Genomic DNA, 26,650 nt, shown 5'->3' with positions numbered 1-26,650 from the left:
GTGGAATTGTTCCCCTGCCCCATGAGCTTGGCTGATGGTCTGGCCGGCTGAGCTTCTCTGAAGAACCAAGGCCATGATGTTCATCTTTAGCACCAGACGTGCAGACCTGCAAGACCTGAGCTAACAAGGAGCTAAAGAAGAGATGGGGCTACTCAATTCACAGCAATGCCTGCATTTTTCAGTCTTGCATTATGTATTGCATAATTTCAAGCATTAGGCTTGAAAGCCACAACGCAAATTTTATTTTCCTTCCCTGAGACAATGCCAAGATCAGGCAGCTCACTCGGGAGGGTTTCACACATGTTCTTGCCATTCCTCACCCAGCTGGCTCCCAGCAGGTTCTTTTTTTAAGCTTTCAAACTCATTGAGATTGGTATTTTTAGGTCTTTTTTTTCTGACTGATCCCTGACTTCCCCCTTCTTTCTCCTGTGACTTCCCACTTTGCAAGAGTAACTCAGAGTAATTATGCTGTTAATTTTGAAGACGACCCCACTGCTTTCTGCAGGGAAAGCAAGAGAGAAACTTGAGCCCAAATAATTCTGCTGCAGCAAGAACCAGAGAGAAAACATCTGGAGGGAACAGCTGGGCAGAGCTCTAGTGCTCTGAGCTGAGCAGGTCCATGAGCCCTTGGCTGCTCTGTATCCCGGTGTCCTGCAGCTCCCACTGCCCAACACTGCAAGACCCCATTTGGGGTGAGCACGAAAGCAGCATTTACAGTGTCAGTATATGATGACCCGCTGGCTGGCTGCTGTGAGATAATCTCATTGCAAATCAATGCCAGGCATGTCCCTGTCATTGCTGCTGTTTATTTGCACTGGAGTAGACCCCAGAGACAGCAATCAGGAACAGCAGCACAAGAAGAGATGGCTCCCCTGCTCCTCACAGACCTTAAAGGAAGGAAAACAGTCCTTACATGCTGATGGTTAATGACAAGATGCAAGGATGAGGACACTAACGACCCAAGCAGGTCAAGACAGCAATGCTTATAGAGGTTGCATATATAGAGTCAACAACAAGATGGGCACTGCTAGCTCTGCCCATAAGGTTAAAGCTCTCTGCACCCTTTAATGTAGGTGTTTTCACAAGTTTAAAGCCTCCCTGTGCTCTGGGAGCTCTTTTGCAGAGGTCAGACCCTGCTCACAGCACCCGAGTGCCTTGCAAAATTTTTTGTAAGGACAGAATAACTCTCCCTCCAAAATCCCTGTGTTTTCCTGGTGGGAAAGGGATGCACAAGGTTCTGCATCTGAGGAAATACAGGAGGGAATGAATCAGTACCACAGGGCTGGACGCCCACCCATGCAGAGGCTTTCATCTGTTGTCATGCAGGGCATGGCCACCCTGCCACCAGTGTCACCCACAGGCTGCTCCACAGCAGGAGTGTTCAAAGGACAACTTGTGGCAATGCCAATGCCAGCTGTGCTGCGTTTGCAGAAGAACCGCTTTGTGTCACATTGCAAGTTTTTTGTTTTCCCTTCTCAAGAGAAGATGCTTCAAAAAGCTGGATTTCCCTGCAGGGATGCTGTGTTCCCTGGCCAGTGTTCCAGCTGATTGACTCCCATCAGCCTGTCATCTCTGTCACTTTTCTTGGAGTGCTTCATCCATGTGATAATTTTTTGAAACACCACAGGAGAAGAGCTATCCATACCAAGCTAGATTTTTGACTAGCCCATTTTCTGACCTTTTTCTGTCCTGTTTGGCCCAACTATAGAGAGGGGCAGGCAAAGCTGTGGCTTGCTGCCCTTGGGGTGTCCCTGCACTACATGTTTCGTGGTCTTGCAGCAATATCTTGGGCTACCTCATTATTTGCTGCCCTGAAGCATTCATTTCACAACATCTGATTTCATGAAAAGTGTATAAGGAAAACAAAAGGAAATGAACAACTGAAAATGTACGGAGTGCTGCTGCTCTTTGGTGACTTGGTCCTCTATAGCTGTGCAGACCCCCAACTGGTGGCTGTTTACTACTGATTAATCTTGCTGTCACTAGTGTAGGCAAGCTTAAATATTTGCTTTCTATGCCAGTGTGGCAAGTGCACCTGGATTTTATCAGGTAGGTAAGATGAGAAGTCTCTGTCATATCTGTCTGTAGCTTAGGCATCAAAATGGCTCGGTTTCCCACTGATGTATTTTTTTTTTTCAGTAAAAGGAAATGTGGCTTCTTCAGAAAAGATGCCCAAATTTTGTGTGTCGCTAATGCCACTCAGGTGTTACCAACAAACCCTCTCATGCATTAGAATAAGTCCAAAATGAACAAAAGGCCAGTCCTTCCTGGGCTGAGGACTGCAATTCTGTTATAGATATACTTGTGGGTAGAGATATGCCTTTTGTAAGGCTTTTATCTTTTATGCAAAGAGGAACAGCAGCAGAGAGGCTGGGACCCTTCACCCCATGCAGACAGGCTGCAAACAACAGCACTTGCCCTGGCCGGAGAAAACAGAGTTAATTTTTATTTGAAACAAAATAATTGCACTTTGTCTTCCTGACTATATAGCTGCTTCTAAAGGCCACACAGGAGATTTAGCTAATGGAGACAATTTACACAGTAAGGTAACATTTTGGGCTGCATATTTGTCAACAGCATCCATCCTCTTTTTTTTTTTTTTCTATGTGTTTTCTTTTTTTTTTCCCCCATCGTGGTTAATTGAATAAAATTTACATATCAGTAACATAAGTTCATAACAGACTCTGCCATCTTCCATATTAAACACTTGCTTTCCCCCTGCACGCTCTGTTTGGAGAAGTTTGATGCTGTTGTTAATTCTCCGAGGGAAATGCTGGTAAGAGCTGCAGGGAAGTGGGTTCAGCTGAAGCTGTCCCCCTGTGAGCTTACTGTTGCCAAGTCACTGAGCTCAGAGACAAGCTGAGCCCAATGGCAACTGCTCAGCCTATTGCTCTCTGTGTGCGTATATGTGTATATACATATATATCATAACTGAATATAATCAAAAGGAAGGCACTGAAAATATAATTTTAAGTAGTTTGCAGTATTCACGCATAATTCTCAAATTATGTTGGGAAGAGAAAAGTTATTAAGTTGACAAGTCAACCTTATATGCATTAAGAAGGAAAAAATGCCTGTTTCTAATTTATACATGATGTCAACTAATAAAGGAATGGGTATAAATTTGATGCTCAGGATCTAGGAGAGCAAAGAGGAGTCTGCTTCTCTCAGAGCCTTGAAACAGCCAAAGCAAAGTACCCTGGAAAAGACAGGGAAGAGCATCCCCAGGACAAGTTGTTACTGAGCTGCTGCTCATGAGTGTTAATGAAGACCTCCTAAAATTAACAGGGACATGGGAAGCCCTCAGGATTTTATAAAAAATCAAGGACTGGCCCCTGCCAAACTATGAGAATTTGACATGCCTCCATCAAGAAAATGTTATCACTCCTCAGATCAGCCCTGCAAACAGCTTAGATAAATTTCCTTGAGCTAATTGCTTTTTAATAGTTTGTTGTGTGAGTGCTGGCTAATTATAAGTCACGCGGCTTTGTGAAAACATATCTGAAATGATCCTACAGGTGATAAATGTTTTTTAGGAATAAAGGAATTTTTAGCAGAGTGCGGTTTTCTGAATCTTCTGGTGATCTAAAATCACACTGCAAGCAACATCAGAGAGGCAGACCATCATGTTGCCATTAGACGTAAAGAAATAATTCACCATGTGTTAGCTACCCAGGTAGCTTTGACCTTTCTGTCAGTGGCCATGTTCTGATTTAAAAGTAATCCAACTATTTATGCTGTTGGCTGATTTTCTTCGTTTCTTAATTCTTGCAGGTTACTCTCAAATGCTGTCAATTTGGCCCATTACAGGAGTCGGTGGAAGTAGTCATGATTCCAGACTGGAGTATGCCCACAGAGATGGACAAGAGGAACTGAAAAATGGGACTTAAAGTGGTGAAACAGATGCATAAAGCTGCTTTCCAGAAACACAACAGCTGAAGCATCTTCAGCTCATGTTGAATGAGGCAACAGTCCCTCCCATGCTCACCAAAACAGGGACGTACAAGTAGCAAACCCAAATGAATAAAAGTTTTCTTTCAAACCCTCCTTGCAGCCCATCACTCACTCTGGGTCATGCCAAAATCACATTACCTGGAAATTTGCTTTGCTTCCCTTTCCCTTAGATGCACTGAATCCAGAAGCAGAAAGCAAAGCTGCAGGATCTGGGCAGACCCACTGCCTTCACTGCCAGAAGACCCAGGCAGCTCTTGGTGGCCCAACAGCATGGGTGCTCCCAGATCTGGCTCCAGCCTGTGCACCCCTTCAGCACCCCCTCTCTTCCCAAGCCTTGGCATTTGCTGCAGATGCATTGAACGTAAGTTGCTTTCTCCCTGGATGTGACGTGAGTCAAACGGGTGACATCTGGCACATGTTTTGAATAGAACTTTAGGCGACTCCCACTTTTATGTTTTTTAAATCATATTCCTGCTGCTAAGTTGCTGGTGACTCAGATCATAGCAAGGCCATTGAAAGCTTTTCATATGAGCCAGGTAATGGTCTTTCTTGTTCTGCTCTACACAGGTACATGCGTACATGGTGCTACCTACATCACAGCTTCCTGAGCAGCTGTTGGAAGAAGGGGCACCTTCTCGTGGGCACAGGACTGATCTGTAATACATTTCTCATTCATTTTTATAAGCTGCCAGTTCAAAACATGGAGAGAGAGAGCAATAAGGAAGGAGTCATGACAATACAAAATTCAATCTTGTTGAGTTTAATTAGAAGTGTTTCAAGCTCTTCAAATGGCTCTCTACCTGCAGTAACAAAGCAAGCAATATTGAAGAAGCTTCTGCCAAGTTACAACTGGCTGTCAACTGGTTGAGCGGTGCTGAGTAGCCTCCTCTGTGCTGGGGAGCCAGGTCTACCATCATCTGAAACTTTTCTGCTCAAGGGTGTTGTTGTGCCTGCTGACCCCTAGCTCAAACCAGTAAGTGCAGAGAACAGCATTAAGGAGCTAGCTAGCTAGCTAGGCTAGACTAAAAAAATTCTTATATGGAAAAGACAGAGCTTTCCAAGGAAGCCTTCATAGTCTCTATGTTCAGGGGACCAGGAAGAAGATGTAGAGCCATTGTGGTCATCTCCAGATGAGGCTGGCTCTGTTTTCTCATAGTCCTCTCACAGCTTGGTAGCTTTTAAGCAAACACAGTCCTCAGTGCAGCCTTTGAAAAGAAAAAAAAACGTAGATTTTGGACTTGAAGGCTTCAGGTTCACCTGTAGATCTGGGCACTGAACTATAGCCCCCGTTGTACAAATATCTCTTGACAAAAGCTTTTCATGTTATCTTTATTGCCAGTAGTAGGAGTCATCACCAATCTGTTCAGCTGCAAGAATGGCCATGGGCTGTGAAATGTGTCATTTGCAGTCGGCCGATGAAATTCAGCTTTGCAGCCTTTTCCTTCACTTACTGCTACACGCTACTGCAGAGAACAGCACAGGAGGGATCAGGGCTGTGCCTGCCCGTGCTGCCAGCGGTATGACATTCCAATGCTGATGGTCATCCCAGTGGGGAACCAATGGCTAGTTACCAAAACTTCCCAGGCTCCTGAGCACCATGGGTTTGCCATCTACTGGGAAATACCAACAAAACGGAGGAGAGTATCCAACAGGTTAACGCCAACCCATGTCCCGGGGCTGCTGGCTGGCTCAGTGCATGTGGTCCATGCGTAGCAGTGCTGGTGATGGTGCTGTGGTTCCTTGGGAGACCATCACCAGCAGCAATCACAGCAACAGCAATGGGCAACAAATCCCTCTCTCCCACCCATTTCTTCATTTCACTTCGGCCTTGGCAGAGACTTTTCCAGATCAGCGGTCTGTGGCAATTAGCCAGGAAGATGCAGACTTCGCTAACTACAGGACAAAAGGAAAGGAAGGCATAAGGAATTCCTGGGCATGACTGGTCTCATTTGTAATTTATGGAATAAAAAGAAAAAGCAACTGCTTAAATTGGAGTTTTCTGTTGACTCTGAGAGGTTTAATTAGGTTTTTTTATGCCATAATTAGATGTGAATGGTGCAATCCATCGCTCCAGTGCCACTCCAGGTCAATCGTGGTGTTCAGAGGTCTAAGAAGTAAATTCCTTATGAAATATTGAATGTTGAAATAGAAAATATTGAATGCTGAAAGATGAAGTTGATGAAGTGCTGGCTTTCAGAGAACGCTAAGTGTTCGCTTTCTCCACTGACAGCAGTGGGAACTGTGGGGACTGCTGAAATTCAGGTTAATGGTATATCACAGCTGTATTTGCTTATCTCATAGCACTTTTCAAAAAGGAAAAAGAGGAATTAAAGGCTTTGGTTTAAGGTACACAGAGTAGAAATGCCAGGCTGTAGTGCTGACACCAGTCCAGGAGCTCTGTGTTTGTTTTTTTATTAAAAACTGCTATCCAGCGCTGACCTCCAATACCACAGGTAAGGATGGTGTTGCCCCAAGAGCATAATGCTTGCTTTTAGTATTCCCTAAACTGCCATATCTTTTTTGGGGGAAGAAGCTCTCCTCCACATGGATGTAATAATCTATGGATGGACACGTCTTTATGTACGGACAGGTCAAAAGTAGATGTCAGGAGAAAAAATCCTACCTTTCCTGCCAGATGGAAGAAGAGAGAACTTGACTGAACAATTTGCCAAGTTATTTTTGGAAGTCCTGTAAATTTCTAGCACACAAAAATTTGCTATTGAGAAATTTCACACCTTGCAGGAGAAACCCTCTCCTTTTGCTTGTTCTGAAACTGTCTCCTATAATTTCATTTGTACCGCTCTCAGATTCAGTCACTGCTTTCCAGACTTCTAACATATTGCTCCCAGTTATCCCTTTTCCCACCTGAGGTTTCCTGGTTGAGGAGGTACCACCTGGAATTCATAACCTTTTTCCTCATCCTTCTCTGTAATGTCTCCCATCCTACCATTTCCCTTCCAAGATGCTGTGGAGCAGAACCCATTGACATCCAAGATGCAAACACACCACTGATTCACACTGGCATAATGATGAGCTCTCTTTCTTTCCCTGTTACTTTCTGAAACTTTCCTAGCTTTCTACTTTCTGTTTTGACTGCTGCTGAGGGTTGTGCTGACATTCTCATGGATCCATCTGTTATAAATAACCTGAAGAACTAGTTCCTGAGTGGTAACAGCCAGCTCAGAGCTCCAAAGATGCCTGATATGGAAAAGGTTGGGTGTCACTCAGTGTTTGTTAATTTTTGTCATAGGTAGTGGGTACTAGATGATGAGCAACCAGAACAGCATCTTTCTTCTGCTCGCCTTGTACCATCCAATGGTGTTTCCACATCCTGACTTGCACTATGGACCCAGCTTCTGCGTGTGACTTGTAATAGCGAAAGCTCCAGCTGGGATGGCCATACACCTGGCATGGTGTTGATCATCCAGCCTGCCACATGTGCTCTGCTTAACATTGTTCCCAGGTATCTGAGAAGATAATGAAGCCACCAGGATGGCAAACACTTGAAATGAGGTGCCACAGATGAAATGGGACTGCTGCCCTTCTGCCAGCTGCAGAAGCACCTGCAAAACAAAGATCCAGGCCTGGCACCTGCCTTGGTGTCTCTGTGCTGCCCTTGTCAGCAAGTTCTGGGTTTTGTACCCAAGAAACATCACATCTGGCTCAATGACAGTGATGAGGATGTTTGAGCTTTGTTCAGAGAGACAACATCATCTGCTGCCTCGAGTGTCCTCCATTGCCAACAACTTCAACTCTTAGCTGGCTTTTACCCTGAAGGACCACTCAGTATACATCAAAAGAAAGACTTGTCCTTGTCAAACTGCAGGTAAGTGCTGGAGAGTATGAGGTGTGCTGGCTCAACATGTAGGGCTCAAAATAATTTCTAGCTTGACACAAGATGGCAACAGTTGGTGAAATAAAGCAGAATCGATGGGCAAGAGTAACAGCAGTAACAGCTGCTGAATGCCAGTGGAGAAAAACTGGACTGTGCCCCACTTCAGGATCCCCTTGTCAGCTTGGCTGATGTACCAACCAAGTAGGAGGTAAAAAAAGTGGTGGCAGCTAACGGCACCTGGATGGCTCCTGAAATCTTGCCCAGTTGACCTCAAGCTCCCAACCAAGCCGTTGCATCAAAACCTTTGTACTGAACTTCGGGTGTTGGGAGTCTCCAAGCACCCGCCAAGAGGAAATTTCAGCCAAGACTCACTGCAAGCCCACGAATAAATAGGCAAATATCCCAATACTCTCTCAGGAGTCTCACTGGTTCATTGCTGCTACAATATATGGTTCTACAATATGTGCTGCTACAATGCTCAAAATAACAGAAGAAAGGTCCATGCAAACTACAGAAGAACAGACACTCTCCACTGCTCTGCTGATCCTGGACCAGCTTTAACCACAGCTGTGAACCAGACATTGTGATGCAGGCATCCACTTTGCCTGCAGTCCTTCTAAAGTAAACTCCTGTACACAACAACCACAGAGTAACCATCTCCCAAAAATGAGGAAAACAGTCTCTCACTCCAGAAACTAGCCTTGCCACCATCAAGTGTCTACAGATAGGGAAATCAGCAGGGGAACAAGTCACCATCACCCTACAGACAGCGTGCTCACTGGCAAGCAGCTTCCATCGGGGAGCAAACCTGGAGGAAAACACTCTGAGCTGGCACGAAAAGGACCATAATCCACATAACCATTCCAACCTGTGTTCAGTGGCAGTGTAAATGCCTCCTTGCAAACCCCACCAAAAATGTGTCTCTGCCAATGTCCTGCTCCCTTTCTCAATGCAGTGTCTAGACATGCAGCTAGTTCCCTTCCTCGAACACTTGCTCTTATGACTGGAATTTGAATTCTCCAGGCTTTTTAAGCTGTAAAAACATTGCTGTCCTCTACCCTTTTCTGTTAACACAGGGAAGTGTTTATTAACCCTCACCACAGCACCAATGTGATTCACCACTTAAGGAAAAGCTGATGTACCAAATGTATCTAAAGAATCTGTCCAGCAGCCAAATGGAAATAGGTATGGAACAGGGAAGCAATTTAAACTATGATCTAACACAAGCAATGAATTAGGAGTCAGGATTCCCATCTTCCCTGGTGCATCACTGCAAGGGCTGCGTGCCTCCACTCACTGGGGAGGTGCATCGTGAAGAGTAAACTCTGCTCTGAGGTCGCTGCTGGCTTTGAGAGGACCAGGACAGGCTCTAACTTCAGCCTGCAAGACTGACTGATCTCTCAGCTTGTGTAGTTTGATACCTGACGTTGCCAAGCACCTTAACCATTGCATTTGGGTATCAACTTGCCTGTTGGGACTTTAAGAAGAGACTTCAAGAAGCCACATGCAGGCCCTAGAGAAGGTAAGTCTGATCCTGAAGAAGCTGGTCTACGTTTGTAGCTGTTTCATACAGGCATGTGGCAACCCTGCTCCGCCCCTGGGCACCTGCCATGGAAACACTACTGAGTCATGGGTCTGCAGAGAAGGGTTTGGGGTCAAAGCAGCGCAGACATTGGCAGGTTGCCACAGAAAAAACAAGCACCACACTGTTTCACTGGTTGCGTGTGAAGCCATGCACCATTTTGGGCAGCAATTTTCGCATGAAGAAGTCTTCAATCACAACAGATGCCAGCCAAGAGTAGCCTTTCATGTAAATGTGCTATTTAAGAAACATGCTGTTTTGACAGGCCAAGAACCCAAGCCTTGACTTTGGAGGCACATATGGATTTCATTGAGATCTTTTCAAGTACTCTAAGCTACATTTTAAGTTTTGCTTGAATCCAGGAACTGTTGAGCCAAGTGTACATTTCGAAGAACTGCGCCGTTTTCCTGCCTAGAGGAGTGAAAAGCATCTTAATGATGGTTGGTGGAAATTACTGATGTTGTTGACAACTAACAGGAAAACCTGACACGACATGCTCCTTCTTTTTGTCTAATTATCCATAGAAATTCGGATCATTTGTCTCCCATGAATGGATAATAAAGATAGCTGATGTGAACTCATCAGCTTGTCGCATTGCATTACTTTGTACGAGAACCCCGCCTGAGCCATCGCTTTGGTCAAAAAGTCTCAAAGTTTGTGGGATTTCATAACAATTCCACTTTGCAAATGAGCTATTTAATACTTTTGACTAAACATCACATTTCCCACTGAAAATGAAAAGAAGAAACCAGCTTATTTGTCAAAGGTTCATTTTGGCAGTATATATCCTCGGTCAGCCAGGGGCAACATCTCGACACAAGCTTTAGTTACCACCTCAGATTCAGTGCGGTAGGTCTGAAATTCCCTAAATGTACCGCATCAGGCTGCGCTCACACTTGCATCTGAACTGCCAGCTGTTTTGTTGCTGAGTTTGACTGGACTGAAAATAGGCAAAAACAAAATAGCAGTGAATTGTGAAATTATATTTTTGTTGGGTGTTTTGAAAGTGGAAAACGGATATTATGTGTATAAAAGCCAAACATAAAATCATGAAATCAGGACTGAATGCTTAGCTAATAAGTTGATTTTGCATTTTCAGTATGTCTGCAAGAAAATAATGGCTTGGGTTTGGGAGGGGGTTGGTTTTAATACTTTATTATCTGAGACTGCTTCCCTGCTTGGCAGTCCTGAGAACTACTTACTACATACACAGCTCCACATGCACAGAAAAATAAACCAAAGATAGAGGAAATCTCAGCCAAAGCAGTAGGAAAAAGCACCCAACAGAAAAGAAAAGCAGCTAAATGCTTTTCAATGAGGACCAGAGGAGGATGGAGCAGACCTTCCCACGTGGGAGGCTACGGTCATCACTAAGGTAGGCATTGCAGCAGAAAGAAAACCATGTTTCTACATTTTTTTCTTTATCTGCAATTCTTTTACACATATTACAGCAATGTATTGATCTCCACAGGGCTGGCTGTAAGCAAAATCCAAGACACAGTGCTCACCCTCAAGAGCAAGAAGAAAGGGGAACAAATATCTGCAAATGTGAAACGTATTTTTCCCCAGCGACCCATGTTTCCTGGTAAAATGGCAGATTGCAAAAAGGAATCAGTGCTTCTGGGGTGCTTCACTGGGAACAAGGCAAACCCCTCCTCTGCCTCCTAGGAAAGGGGTGAATGCTGGTGTTGGCCTTCTGGTCACCGCAGAGGGTCGGCCCAGAGATGACCGAAGCACGGGGAAGCGGCAGAAGCTGCTAGTTTTGGTGCACGCAATGTCAGCACTGCCGAGCAGTTGCGCCATTTCCTGTTCTCACTTCTGATGATTTAAAAATGATGGCTTTTAACATTCTTTGCTGTACATAGTGCTGTTGAGAGGTACAGCCAAAGGGCTGAGGCAAAGGATGGTTTGCTTTTCAGCAGGCAAGACCACAGCATCTATTTGCAGCATAAGTAACCTGTGATGGTCTGTTACACTGCTAGAAGAGGTTATTAATAAAATAAATGCCCGCCCGCGCGCGCACACACACTTGCAATAATTTCCAATTATCCACTCCACGGGCGACTTGGAACAATACATGGGGAGTGGGTGCCCCATTCCTCTCTGTTCCTAGGGACTATCATGGCTAATTTTATTAGGATGAGATTTTTCCTCTGAACTATTTCAGATGCAATTAAAAAACAGATGGGGAAGGAAAATGCACATGGACAGCATTAAAACCACACTGTCTGGGCTAAAAGCTTTTGATGCAACGAAAACTGATAAGCATGAAAACACTTTGGGACAGCAATGGCTCAGTGGGAAGGAATGCAGACAGGGGTGAGGGACTGGGAATAAAACAAGGTTTCCTGGGTTTGACTCAACACACTGGTCCAGAGCTTTGGGAAATGGCCCTCTCAGCAGGTAAGGGTTTGCTTGTGATGCTGCCAAAGAGATGACAGCTTGGGTTGTGTGCCAGAGGCATGCCAGCTACGTTGCTGAGATCTTCCTCGAGGTTAAACCTGCCTGACCTTGGGAAGTTTGAGAGGTGCTGAACTGGTGCAAGCGGTCACCCGTGTGAATCTCCCCTCCGATGCACCCCAAAGCACTCAGTCCTCAGTCGTTGGAGTGCTCCTGACGACGAGGAGCTTGGGCTTTGTAAGTCTTCAGCAGGTGGCATTTCAGCGAGGTTATAACAGGAGTTTTTGAGTGGTCACCAAGCAGATGATCTCATTCATTAGCCATTTCCATTCCAAAGCCATCGCTTACATTTCCACCACCTGCTGAGGCTGCAGCCTGTCCCTCCTTTGCAATCCTGGCTGCCCCAGGAGGTTGGGGGCAATAACCCCTGCATCCCTCAGCATCACAAACTCACTCAGATCTTAATGGGGGCTGTTTTCAGGAACTGTGAAAACTGAAGCATCAATCAAACCCAGGAATCATTCTAATTTAATTAAAAATTTATCTCGTCGATCTAATCATAACCTAAACCCAACTGCAAGTTCTGCCTGTGTGATAGGATTAGTTACTGGGATTTCAGAATGCTCCCTTGATACCTTGTTACACACTGAGACAGAGCTCCAGGAGATGTTAAATTCCTGCTTGCTGCATAGACTTAAATAAATAAAATGTGGGCACTTGGACTTACTCCCCAAGTAGCCAGAGGAGAATGAGGGTAAGAAGAGAAATTAGTGCAGTTACAAGAAATGTGCCCAGGTACAGGCTCTGCCACAGAGGTTCTATGGACCAGATAGGAGAAGGTCCTTAAAATGGATCCCCAAGTCCATTTTGACCAGAAAAAACATGTTTCTGTCCATTGCTGCTGCAACAAAGTGAGAGAGGAGGCTTGAATCCCACTGTCTTGGCTGGCACCAAAACACTGTTTGGCCAAGTGCTGCATGCCTCTGCAATCTGTGCAAAGGGAAGAGCACTGGCTCTGCAGAACTCCTCATGAACAATGAGGGGAAGACATGAAAAGATTGCTAATAAAAACCATTAACTGATTTACTTTTCCCCTGAGCTGCGTGGAAATAACTTTCCGAAGCAATAGCCCAAGCTTCTCCTTTTGCACTGCTATGTTTTAGCAATTACAGCAAAGGAGCAGGCAATCGTAGCACGATTCAGCATGTGCCTTTCATCTAGCAGCAGAGCTAATTACTGAGACAGCATCTGCTCATGGGATTATGTTACATGACGGGTGTCTCGCAGACTGATGTCTGACAGAGAGGTGTGCACCCTGATGCACCCTTTTGTCAGCTTATGGGTGCCCACTGGGATGCTCTGGCTTCCCAAATGTGGCCTTATCACCTCTAAAAATTGTGCCTACCCTTGAGCAAGGGTCATTACCCATTGCCACATTCCAGAAACCAGATTTTCCAGGTCGGAACACAGGAACTACTTTCAGCTTAGGTACTTTACCCCATGCTAAAGAGAAGAGAAACTTATGAATCACTGAGTTTAACATATTGGAAGAATGTGACCTTTTTATTGTCAGTGATATTTTAAGTCAGATCTGAAAGTCTGTAAATGTCTTGTTCATACTAAAAGCAAATGAGACTTCATCATCCAGCCACCCACGATGACCTGCAGATTGAGATATAATATTACTGCTCTTCAAATTCAATTGAATTGTCATTATGCCCCAAAGATCCCCCAATTTAGTAAATATAATGCAATTGGCTTAAAACCCCCTGACAGCAAATGCCCTCGTTCTTCACAAATATGTAGTATTTTCAATCAACATTTAAATTAACATTTCCTTCATTATGATCCAGCAGTTCAAGAGATCCTGAAATCCAATTCCAGCCATTAAGGTGTGAGCCCATCCCCAATATTAAGGCTTTCCACTTCCCACTTCCATTTTAGTAACGGTCTGCTTCAAATTTATGTATCTGTTTGTGTTTGGTCCTGTTTCCTAGTTGCTCTGTCTTCTTTCTGCTCTGTACTTTGGCATTATTAACAAGAAATGTTCCCATCCCTGTAGCAAGTAGAGGTTTTGACCCCTAGCTGTGGCTTTCAGATGCAAACATCAAGTTCTCATAATCAAGTATTTGTTTGTCCCCAGCTACTGTAAAGTCTTCTTGGCTGGCCTCCATATCTCATTTTCTTCAAATTCATTATTTTGGATGTGATTATTACGCTTGCTTTGGTTTTGTATTTAAGCAGAGCATCAAGTTATGTGAAGTGAGCTCTCTGCACAGCCAGGGTGACAGCAGCAGGACCCGCTGACAAAGAGGGATTCTCCAGAGCCGTGTCCTGCTTCCTCCGGGTGTGCTATCACACAAGGCTGTGTAACACCCCACTGCTCAGGGGGTCATAAATCACATCACTCCATAACGCAGCCCGTGGAGTTAAAGGGGTGCATCTCCTGCCCGTGACTAACACGGAGTGAAAACGGCCGAAGCGACAGCCCCGGATGGAGTCAGGAGATGCTGAAGATCTCTTGTGCATCCATGAGCCCTGCAAAACTTGAGGAAATGTTTGCACACAGCACCCAACAAACGAAATCACCCCTAGTGTTTTGCAGTTTATTGTCAGAAATTTGCATCTGTAGCATCTGCCAACAAAACCCAGTCGCTGCATCCCATCAGAGGGGAACTGGCCACGTGCAAAACGAGAACAAAAGCAAAAGCCTGCGGGGCTGAAGGCTGTTGACTGCTGTGCACCAGCGGCATTTGCTGCGCTGTTACAGTCAGACCCGGCCTCTGGTCAAGCAACAAATCATGACTTTACATTTGCTGTAACCACAGAGAGCCAGAAAAGCTCTGATTTACTTCTGACCGAGCCTTGGCGAAGTTGTGAAGGAGAAGAGGGATGGGAGCTTTGTGGCTGTGGGTATTCCATGCATCACGGGAGTTTCAGGACAAGTCGATGACACCGATGCAAACAGCAGCTATTCCAGATTGCCCCACTGCGCATGCAGCACTGAAAAGCTTTGCAGAAACATGGGAGCCTGGAGAGGTTTCTGGAAACCCATGCCCAAACCTGGTCTTGGACAGTACCTCCTGCCCCTTACTTTTCTGCAGGACCCCCACCATTGCACTTCCCACCTCCCGCTCAAAGCTCAAGCTTCAGCAGGTTGCCCAGGACTGTGTCTACTCAGGCTCGGAATATCTCCAAGAACGCACTCTAACAACACAATAATTTCTAAAAATCATGCTATAAAGCAAGGAGCAGGCACAGTGCTTACCCAAGGCAGACCTCACAGAAGTCGGCAGGAATGCCATACAAATTAGCCATGTTTTATAGGACCAACCCATGCATGCTGACCTTTATCTTAATCATCTGCAGATCAGTAACAGGGAAAAAACAAAAGCAATCATGTGCTCAGGGGCTGATCACAGAAGTCAGGAGTCGCTGGCCAGACCCGGTGCAAAAGCCTCCTGCGATCACATGCTTTAACAGTAAATCATGCTATCAGCACACGAAGTTGCTGAATTACTGTCTCAGCAGGTCTGAACAGCACTGATTCCCTTTTCTCCTCTCTTTGAGGTGAGCGGCTTTTTAACATTAATACAACCTCTTAACACAGAGCTTCTCTACACATACGTACACCATCATACGACTGTCTGTGACGAGCTACGCGGGTGTATTTCTGCATCTCCTCCTGTCTCTCCCTTTTTATTGAAGGAATTCAGCTAAGTAAGTGTCCAAGACTTGGCCTGATGGAAACTGTACCAGTCTCTGGTCAAAAAGCATCATCAGCATAACTGTGCTCTACCAGAACAGAGAAAAGGCAAACCAGTGCCCTGATGGGATAAAGGGCATGTTAGGAAGGACTACACTGCACACTGTGACAGAGAGAGGTGAACAGCTGGGAACAGAAGCATCACAGCCCTGCTGCTGTGGCGAGGGAGGCACAGCGAGCGAGGCGACAGCGGCAGGGGCACGGCACGCAGGGTGAGCACGGCAGAACCATGAAGGGCAAACTGCTGACACAACCCGAAAGAATATCAACAGGGAACGACAAAAGTCCACACAAAGGCTTAATGGGGACTCCATTCCCCACTCAGCTCTCTAACAATCGCTCCGGGGTGCATTAAAACTACCCAAGAGCTGGAAAAGCATCTGTACACGCTAGCCACGTTACAGCAGGCAAGGCAGCAATGCTCCCTGCCTTGGCTGGCTGGGGGTCCTTGCTGTGGTGGCATCTCTGAGACATCAGAGACCCAGTGTCTACTCAAAGGCATCACCTAACAATTGCAACCCAAACTCATCAAACGATTCTAAGCTCAGGATTTAGTTTTACAGGTGATAAATCAAATGGATGGTGATTTAATTCTAGGAGCAATTTAGATGTCTATCAAAGGGCATATGCAAGACAGGTCTGGAGGTTTTGAAAACAGCCAGAGCCAGGCAAAATAATGCAAACAATCATATGGAGGTTTAGTTGTGGGCACCGTCTCGTAATGAGGTCCATAACGACCTCGTATGGATAACTGGGATATTTCTGCATGTTGTGGAAGAGACACATTCAGAGAAGGAAAGTTAGAAGCAGTCTCCTCAGAGACTGTACTTGCTTCACATTCAGAAAAGGAGAATATATATATATATATGTAATCAAGATACCATATTCACTAGAAATTTCTGAGCTGCAGTAAACCACACACCACTGGATTTCTGAAACCATCATTTCCTGTTGCAATTAAAATTTTAACATCATCCATATTTCTTCTATGCCCCTGGATGCGCGAGTGTGATAGACCACTTTCAGTGTGTTTCTTCCCACAGATTCCACGCCTTGTCTGCTATAAATCACATTATTCCTACCCTTGATTCCCATCTGCTTCTACGTGCATGTATAGCACGTACTTGGGCTTTCATCATTCCAGCAGTAACGGGTCCGATCCTGGGGCATTTTGTTGGGGGTGATAAGTGAAGTCAGCAGTGATTATCAAACAGACGGAAAAGAGCCGGGGTGGAAGTGGAGAGAGGATTAGAATTTTTTCTAGTGAATTTTAATGGACTTTAATCAGCTACTCCACATTGATTACCATAAACCTTTTGAGTCTACGTTTCATATGCAAGTATGCATGACGGTGATTGATACGGGTTTTCAACTCACCTAATTTAATTCCTGTACAGCAATCAACAGTCATCTGTCTCCAAAGCAATCAGACTGGCCTGTGCGAGGAGATGAGAAGAGCTCGGAAGGCTTTCCCAGCCCTTCCCCTGCCCCTGCTCCCAGGGCTGGCACTGCTCCTTCCCTGGACCCTGCCACGGCACAGCCCTGCTTGACCTTGGCCATGGCCAGGAGCATCAGTGAGAACCATCACAGAGAGAGGGGCTGTCAGAAAAGCAAGATACAAGCTACCAGAGGAGCGAGTATCCTTCAGCACATGGATCATGACCATCTTTACCCTGGGGAAACCCACAGACATCTGTAGGAAGTTTGCATAGAGAACAATTCACCACTGAAATAGTAAAAATGCACTCAAAACCCAGTAGTGCAGCAGGATTTGCAAGTATCTGTCACCAGTTATAGATACCTGCCCTAAATCAGGTGCATTTCTACTGGCTCGGTAGCCAGCCAGGCTATGTGTAGCAACCAAATGCTGTGCCTGATAGCTATACCTGACAAATTAGGAGTTTAAAAAATGGAAAACCCCCTATCAAATATGGTAAAGTAGTTCTCATTTTGCCAGGTCTTAAATGGATCCATTTTCTGTTACAAATGACATAATAGAAAGCCCATTTGATTTGTCTGGTGAAAAACATGCTCCAGAAAAATAAAAATGCTGTGCTACTTGTGAGTAAAAAGCATTTTAAAACATTGAGACAGAACAGGCACATATTCAGTAAAAACAATGCAGAAATTCTGGGAATAACAGCAGTTTCAAAGTGTCTTTGATGAAAGTTTCAGTTGGGAAAAAACAAAGGGTAATATTTCAATAAAATTGGATTCATGAAAACATTTTGATTGTCTCTAATCATCAGCGTCAATATTCTCTAAGGCATTATCCAGCTATCCTAAATGAAAGCACCATTTCAATAAGGGAGGAAGGAGCACAGCAAAGTAGACAAGACTCAGCTCTTCCCTTAGTTCCTAAGATCCCGATCTTGGATTGATGCCAGCATTTCCTGCCTGTGCCCTTGTGCCCAGCATGAATCAAGAAGATGCAAACCTAAGAACAAATTTAAATTGCCTGAGCAAGCTGAGAGCAAGACCCAAAGGTTTGGCTCGGGATAGCCGGCTTGCATCCCCTTCCAGCCCACAAGGCTACTTTGGGATGCTATTTCAGACCAGTCCAGCCCTGTCCCACACAGGTTTGCTTATTCACCATTCACCTCTATTCTGAGGCATGCATAACTGAAATGGTGATTTTTTTCCCCCCTAAATCGAGTGCTTAGTGAGCCCTCTCCTACACAGGAGGAAACATGGAGCCGTGCAAACCTACAGAAGAGGCAGAAGGCAGCAAAGCCTCAGCTGGCTCCAGACACACCAGGACCAGAGCTGAGGTCCCTCTCCACCTGCCTGGACTTACCACCATCATAGTGGTTTCTTCTTGTTCTCTTAAACATTTTACAAAGTTAACAAAACAACAAAAAGCCCAGGAAAGAGGTTTCCTCTTTCTGCAGCACTCCAGTGCACACCTTTTCTGAGCTGAACCAGCAATCCCTGGAGGGTTTCATCATCATTTGATTCTACGATTACAATATATTCCACTTTTGCTCTGAAAATTCCCTTGGGATTCAAGCATTTTTGAATGTCAGTAGGAAAAAGAGATTGAGTCTACTGTGGCTATTTGAATGCTGCAAGAGCATTTCTGAGCTGGGAGTTAGGTAGCAGTTTCACACCGGTCTGTAATGAAGATGTGACATTAGAAAAATGCAAGGATGGAGCTGATATGTAGCAAGAAGCAGCTAGTATTGGGGAAAGGATATATTTTAACCTAACATACTGGCTGATTTTGTGAAAGCATGTGCCTGCAAACCAGCTAGCCATAAAATAAATATTATTGGCTCAGTTGTCTCAATACAAAGGACACAAGTGCTGAAAGCTGAAGTTCACAGGTTTATCTTCAGAGGATCGCTGTTCCTGAAACCTACATGCAGCCTGTCTGCTTTTCTGACAGCTCTTTTCAGATTCTGCTCCCCTAAAAAGCATAATTTTATTTCATTTGTCTTTTCATTGCTCTGTCACATCCCAAATTTCGAAGGAACTGGAGCTTTGTGCGTGCAGGGGGAGCTGATGGATCGACAGTGTTGGCTTGTACTAACAACCCCTGAGCAAGCCAGCCTCTGGGGGAAAAACATCTAAACTAACACACTCACCAAGAGTAGAAAGAGATTAAAAACATGCAAATCATTCTTCTATGATTATTTTCTTTTCCCCTATCTCTCCTTCAGGGGAAGGCAACTGTCCTCTACACTCTGCTCCAAAAATGGGGCATTTCCATGAATTCCACCTGTGGACCTTTCTGGGTTATCTCCTGAGATTTGTGTCTCTGCTCAGCGATGGGAAGTTGGACATCAGTGTATACCTCTGGAGGGAACTCTAATGTTATCCTGGCTCATTTTGAACAAAGATCTTTCCCTTACATGCTAGATCTGCTTATTTGCATGAAAGAAGCATCAAAATCGGTTTTGAACGCTTCCCACCAAGCTCACACATATATTGAATACTTCCACCAGCTTTCTTGAGGTCTCTGGACTTCTGCCATAAGCATCTGCATCCTGATCTGTTTTCTCAACTGTGAGTAAATGTAATCGGTTACGTATTTACTTATTTTAATAACTACTTTGCAGTGTTGTGTGTTACTCAACAGTAAAAATAATAATTAAAAAAATCCTGTGTGGCTCTCCAGACTACATCAGGACTACCAGCTCTGGAGACTGCACGCATCTCAGAGTGTAAGATTTCTTTCTTTTCCAGCACAGAAATATACTCAAACCTCCACGGATAGCCAAATGACGGCACAGAAAGCAAACAAAGAAACTGTTTCACAATGAAGCGGCAAATTTGTTTGAAAAAAGACCTTAAGGAATTTGTCCTGAAGATCAGCATCTTCCCACACACCTGGTAAAATTACAGTATCTCTCTGCTGAAAAATCGTATTAGTAAAGTCAGACCTTGGGGAAGAGCCTATTTGGCTCAGCCAGTACAGTGGCACTGTGCAGCGGGAGGTGATGCTTACAGCACTGGGAACATGCTCTCAGTACCTGCACATCACCCATCAGCCCAAGAAATTCTTGCCAAACTGAAAAAAACCCCCAAAGTTTGACAGGTCTATTGGCAGCACTCGTGGCACAAGTTCTTGGAGAAACCAAGGCAAGAGCTTGCATAGACCCCAGGGAAGTGGGGGGAGGTGCATGGCTCAGACCCTGTCCCGTGTCCTGCCATCAGAGAGGTCAGCATGGAGGGGAATGGGGTCTCAGGGCCACAGGTGGCCTTTAGACAGTCATGTCCCCATCTTCCCCTGCCCTCCACCTGAGGGCAGGGGCAGGATGGAGCTGGTTGTGTCTGCAGCATGGCCAGGGCATCTCCACCCTGATCGCCAGAGAAACATGTCTACCCTGATGGCCAGGGAAAAACATCCATATGGATGGCCAGGGAAACATCTCCATCCTGATGGCCATGGAAACATCTCCATCCTGATGACCAGGGATAAACCCCTGTCTGGATGGTCAGGGAAACATCTCCACCTTTATGGCAGCTCAAGATGGCTGGTGCTTGGGGAACTATCTGTTAGGGCCACCAATTTACCCACTACCATTGCTCCCCAGTAACACCAGTCCGGGACAGCCAGGCTGTGCCCTGAGCTGGAGAGGCACACCGCAGAGGTGCAGAGACAGCCACCACGGCAAGGCACGGGCAGCCGGGGGGCAGCCCTCCCCTCTGCAGGCAATGCCCAGCACGGCTGCTCCTTGTGCCCCTGTGCGAGCAGAACCCTGGCAGCTCTGGGCATCCTGCTGCTGCAACCTGAAAGAGGCACCGAGATGCTCCAGCAGCTGCTGCTGGCCCAGCTGTCAGCCCTCCGAGGCTGCAACACGAGGTATTTTGCTGATAAAACTGAGAAGCATAATATCTCACTGGGGTGTCACTTAGGGCTTGACGGTACCAGGTAGGTTTCTTTTGGCTTCAGATGTCAGGTTTCAGCAAACTGTGCTGAAAACCTCGGATACACACTAGGAAAATCAGAGTTACACATTGTGCTGTGGAAATTATCTGGCAGCCAGGAGCTGGAGGATCCTCCTCAATGCCACCGCATCCACTGCTCCTCCAGCTCGCACCAATGAACCGCAGCCATCACCCGAGCTACCCATCGTCCCCACCGCAGTGGTCCTTTGCAGCTCTCCATTTGTATCTTTTCAGAGGTCTCTTTTCTTTTTTCTTCCCTTTTCTTTCGCGTAAAAGGTCGCTTTTCCTTTTAAACACATTAGTTTGTTGTAAAGATTTGCCAACACTTTAGCTTTTTTTTGTGTTGTTGTTTATGAGTGATGAGATGTCTTTTTTTCCCCTGTTTTTCCCTCTTATACTTCTTTTTAAAACCTTAGTGAAATTTTCACAATAGTTTTAATCTACTGAAACCCAGGGCTTGGAGACAGGGCAAGCGATAGATTTCCATCTCAAAGTGGGGATTCTTCAGAAAAAAGAAATAGAAAAAGGTCACCACCATCACATCTGTTTTAAAATTCTGAACTCTGATCTCCATGAAAATCAACTTTCCTCATAGCCAATTAAAATTTCCCTCAACAAAATTATAGCAGTACAGTGAAACAGATAATTTTGTCACAAGAACATGAAGTATCTAGGCAAGCCAAAGGTAGTGTCCTCTGGTGACATCTGGGTTGCAGATCCTTGCATGTCCTTGTCTTTGTGCAGAGGGGAAAGATGGGTCCTGAGATGTAGCACTGGCTTAGGATTAAAGGACTGGTGGAGCCTCGGCTCTGGAAGAACCCCCTTCCTGACGTTGGGGCTGCAGGGAATATGGGATCTGAAGCCAAAACTGTTGTCCCTGAAGCTCCTCTGCATGAAACATGCCACCTCTGCTCCGTCACCTTTCAAAGGCATCAAAGTACATTCAAAGAAAAAAAAAATACACCTGCCCTAACAAAACCAGCACCAGAGATATACGATGGCGTTCAGAGATGCTGGGGAGTCTGAACCCCCTCAGCAAGGAGTCCACAAAAAGCAAGAAACTCTCTCCCCAGCCCATGTTCCCAGTACCCAGGCACACATCAGATAATGACCAAACACATTTACCTTTCCTACGCGTTGTTGCTTACATTTCTAAGCAAATCACTGCGAAAACCGCGGTGCAGTTCCTATATCACTCATCAGGCAGGGGCAAAAAAACCTCAATGACACATGTTGCTGCAGACTGAGTTTATATATAAGCTGGTACAGAAAAAATAACCTCTGTACCGTAAAGGTTGGATGAAAGATCTGTATGTGAGTGCTCCAGAGAGTGCACAAAGCCAAATCACCACCTGCCAGGGCAATCGTACACTGTCATTCAGCAGGCAGGATGCCTCTTCATATAAACTCTCTGTTTTAAATGGACTTTGAACCACAGCTGTAGTGCATTTCTGAAGGCTAAATGTATAAGTAAGCTGACTGAAGGTAAAAAACAGTTGAACAATGTAGTCTTGTTTTTCCTCCTGCTATTGGTACCAGTCCTGCTTTAGTTCACAACTGCTTTCAAACCTTTGCCATTTCCAGTGTCTCCAGTATCGAGCTATATAAATTTGATCCCAGTGACTTGAGATAAATGATTTTGTTACAGCAAAAACTGTGTACTGATGAAAATGTCCCTTCATAGAAATAGATAAAAGTGAGGCCACCCAAACACAATTGCTCACTCCTGCCTGCTGCCAAATCCACACACTGCAAAAGGGCTTGCAGGGATGTGACAGTCTTGCTGTCCTTACCACCACGATCTGGACCACGAGCCTCTCCACATCTACATCAGCAGCTGTGACAGCGCTTCTGTGCTGGATGTGCAGACCACAAACAAAGAGAAGTCTCTTGCCGATGGATTCATCACCTGCAAGTGTCCAGCTTTCACTGTGTTGCAACACTAACCACGGAGTGCAGCACACAGTGAGAACGTCTTTGTCAATGGAAGAAGGTTTAAAAAGGCAACAAGAACTGTTCTCATTGCACTGATAACAGCCCCAGCACCAGAAGAGCTGGCTTCCTGGACATAAATCAAAAAGGTACTTGAAACCCTTGGTGGGACTCATCAGAGAGCATTTAGCTGTCCCCGGTGCACACATCTCAATCTAAGCCACTTTTCTATACCAAATGGAGAAAAAATGGCACGTTTGAAGCATGATGCGTCTGTTCCTGAGGCTGATGCCTAAAGCAGATCCCTTGAATTGCGCCCTAGAAGTGGCTGTTTCTTTCTATTAACTCTAAAGGGAGTCCAAGCAGTATGCCGGATTAGCTGAGATGAATTGCACACTGTCCGTACAAGCTACGTGGCCGGAGTCACCCTGCTCATCACCGCAACACAATCATCTGCATCCTTGCAATGGAAATTCTCATAACATTTTAAATCTGGATACAAGGAAACCACACATCAAATCCAAAAAGTAGGAACAGATATTGCAGGACACATTTAATTTCTGAAATTAGAAACATGGTCAGGACACTGGCGCTAATGGTGCACTGGGTGAACTTTATGACTCCAGCAGAGCAGAGCTCAGTATTAGCTGCCACAGGAAAGGTGTCTGCCTTGGCTCCCAGACCAAATTTCAGTGGTTTCTGTGGGAGAAGCAATGCCAAGGTTTTCACCCAGTCCTTCAGTTTGGTAGTATCCAGCTTGGAAACCCGAGAAAGTGTAGATCTTTAAGAAGTACAGAACTTCTTTTCTGTGGAAATCCCTTTAAGATATTTCAGGTTCAACAACCAAAAAAGTAGGCACCCTTGATGTTGCTAACACTGAAAACACTGCTGTGGGGTGGAGGGTTTTGTTCGGTGGGTGGGTGCAGGGAGGTGTGTGGTGCAATGGTACAGCCCCAGCTGCCCGTCCTTGACCACATCCATCAGGTTCTGGCACCCAAATTTTCAGCTGCTCATTTCCTGACTTAAACCCCAAAGCAGTCACCAAGAGGGAGACCACTTACACGGGCACTAAGGGTGCACATACCTTCCACCCTGAATCTCAGCTTTCTTTCCAAGCAGCAGTTCCTCACCCACTTTAAACTGCACGTTTACTACAGTCTAAATTTACTGTAGTTTAAACTACAGCCAAGCTGCAAAACCTGCCCTGCTGGGAGCCACACCGGCCCCAAGCATCACGCGGTACCCTGAACCGCAAAACTCCTCCTCCATAGAAGTTGATCTGAGAAGGTTCTTTGAAAAGCTGAAACAGCAGCTGCTGAAATCCTAAAATCAAGAGCTATTTGCAGCAGGGCAGCTCACTACCATCACAAAATTGTGATGCAACATGTAAAATGGCCTGTCCCGTGGTTTAGCCGTATCCTACCCCTGCACAGAGGGGCTGCACTAGCCAAGGAGGAGGAGGGTGAGGAGGGGAGGCCATGTACACCCCATGCCAGCCCCACTGCGAGAGGCAGGCTGCTATTCCAGCAATGCCGCGGTCCGCAGTGGTGGGGGGTAGTTGGATCTGTTACCATGTGAAATTGCACACGGAGACACAAACGTTTTCTCTGCAACTCAAGCAAGGCTAATTTGCCATCATCAAATTAACTCCTCTGCAGGGACAAGGGGAGAAAACTCACATGCAGGGAGAAATTGCATTAGGTTTATCTACTGGACTTCATAAAGAAAAATCCCTCTCTAAGCAAAATTGTCCTTGTAGAGAGCCAAGTGCTGCTGGAGGCAGCGCAGCTCCAACACGGCCCCTCATCCGCTGCCTTCCCTCCAACACCATTGCCTGCCATGGCTTCTCCGTACCCTGCTCTGTGCCACCGAGGTTCCCACACATTTTCCCCTTCATTTCACTCTATTAAAGCACTAATTGATTGACCAGATCACGAGAGCCCAGATCTCTCCCCCGGGACACTGTTGCATTTGCAGTGACAACTGCAAACAAGCTTATGGATGGGCAGTTTTGCACAGTAAATCATTAAAGCTTCAGCAGCCGTGCTGGGATGACAAAACCACCGTGTCCCATCCCAGCCACGTCCCTGCACTCTCCCATGTCCACAGCCATCTTTGAGACCCCCTTTACCCCCTGATCCCCCTCCCCAGCCAGTGCCAGAAGCAATACCATACAGCTGGATGTGAACCTTGGTCTGTTTTTCCTGCATCCGGGGAAGAAAATGCCCTTTGGTGCATGCTGCCGTGCTTGCTGGTGCGGGAGCACAGGGGTTGCTGCTGCCTCTGGCCTGCTCCTGCTATCCCTCCTTCCCTGCCCAGGGGTGCTGCGGGATCTAGCTTTGACTGTACCCACTCACCCCCCAAAGATCATAAATCCCGATGTATTCCTCCCCCTAGCAAAGGTATGTGGAAGTCTGGAGAAGCTAAAAGCTTTTCCCAAGCCAGAAAACATGAGCAGCTGCTGACCTGCAGTGTTTGTGGGACCTGCCTCCCCAGTTCTCTGGCTGTCCCCCCAAAAACTGAAAGACATCTCTATAGCAGAAAAATGAGATCTCTGAGCAGCACCTCCACAGCCCAAAGCACCACGTTGGTATTCCGGTCTTCCCACTCCTGCAAAGCAGCCTTATTTATCCCAAACCAACCAGCCTCCTCCCGAACACCAGTGAATTATACTGGGCGATACCTAATGCGATGAATGGGCACCATGTCTGAGCAGATGATACAGTGCCGTCCCCTCATGCAAGACAAAGCTTCCAGATACCCTTGCACAGGCAATGCATTAGAGCTGGCTGAAATGATGTTCCCTGCAGCTTCCATGTGCACACAGTAAAGAGAGAAGGAAAAAAATAGCAGGCAGCACTTTGCCTCTCAAATGATCACCATGGAAAGTATTGACTTTTCAAAATAATCTCATCAGTGCTGCTGGGTACAGAATTTATTCTGCATCTGATGCAGATGCACTCCTGTTGCTTAAGCATTCAGGCTTGTTCTGACTTCAAAAAGCATTTTAGCCAAGACAGAGAAGCTTATTTTAATTAAAAGCCTATAATCCTAGATTATCATTACTTCTGTTCCTGTTGCCTACCCCTAGACACTGGAGATCCTCTACACTGTGTCCTGTGCAAACTATTTAACATTTACAGCTGAGGGTCTTTGCACTTAGAAACAATCTGGCCACAAACTGTAACTGAATATGAAATTCCAGTTTCTCCCCTCTCTTTTCATCCCTCTCTTTGGCTCACAGTGGCTAGGCACAATGGACAGATTTGGAGTCTGTTTGCCAAAAAAAAAAGAGCTAATATTTACTGGTAGCGATATTTGTCTTTTCTGTAATGCACTTGATCTAAATCGCTTTACAGACCTGAATGGCCATGCCTTGGAAATGCCTCAAAACTCACTTGTACAAAACACAGCCCTCGTCGCGTAACTGGAACCAGACTCATATCCCCTAAGCTCTGGAAAAACAAATTCTCATGCCTGAAAACTGATCAGATAGCATCCCTCTGATCATGAAGCAGCCACAGCACCACTGCAAAAACTCTGCTGGACACACTAAAGAAAACCAGCTTCAGGACAATAAGTGCAAGGACCAGCAGGAGCAGCTCAGAGAAGGTGGGCATGGGAAGGTGAGTGATGGGTGGCCACTCTAAAAAATACAGAAGGAAAAAGATGGAAAGGGAAGGGGTGAGACACCCTGCAAGAGACCATGGGAAGTCAAACACCCCTGTGCAGGGCCAGGCTCATCTCCTCCCACCGGCTTTCAGAACAGCATTCAAGAGGTACTCTG

At 45.7% G+C, this 26,650-nt stretch overlaps 1 protein-coding gene across 3 annotated transcripts in view; it reads right to left on the bottom strand.

Moving 5' to 3' along the window:
- CALN1 (calneuron 1) overlaps window positions 1-26,650 on the bottom strand; it is a 130,135-nt gene that overhangs the window by 32,098 nt on the left and 71,387 nt on the right. The window lies entirely within an intron of this gene.

Source organism: Falco naumanni, chromosome 1 (genome assembly GCF_017639655.2).
Source record: "Falco naumanni isolate bFalNau1 chromosome 1, bFalNau1.pat, whole genome shotgun sequence".
In the NCBI taxonomy this organism is placed as follows: domain Eukaryota; kingdom Metazoa; phylum Chordata; class Aves; order Falconiformes; family Falconidae; genus Falco; species Falco naumanni.
The sequence above is the reverse complement of the archived record's forward strand: the minus strand, read 5'-3'. Positions and strand labels throughout refer to the sequence as shown.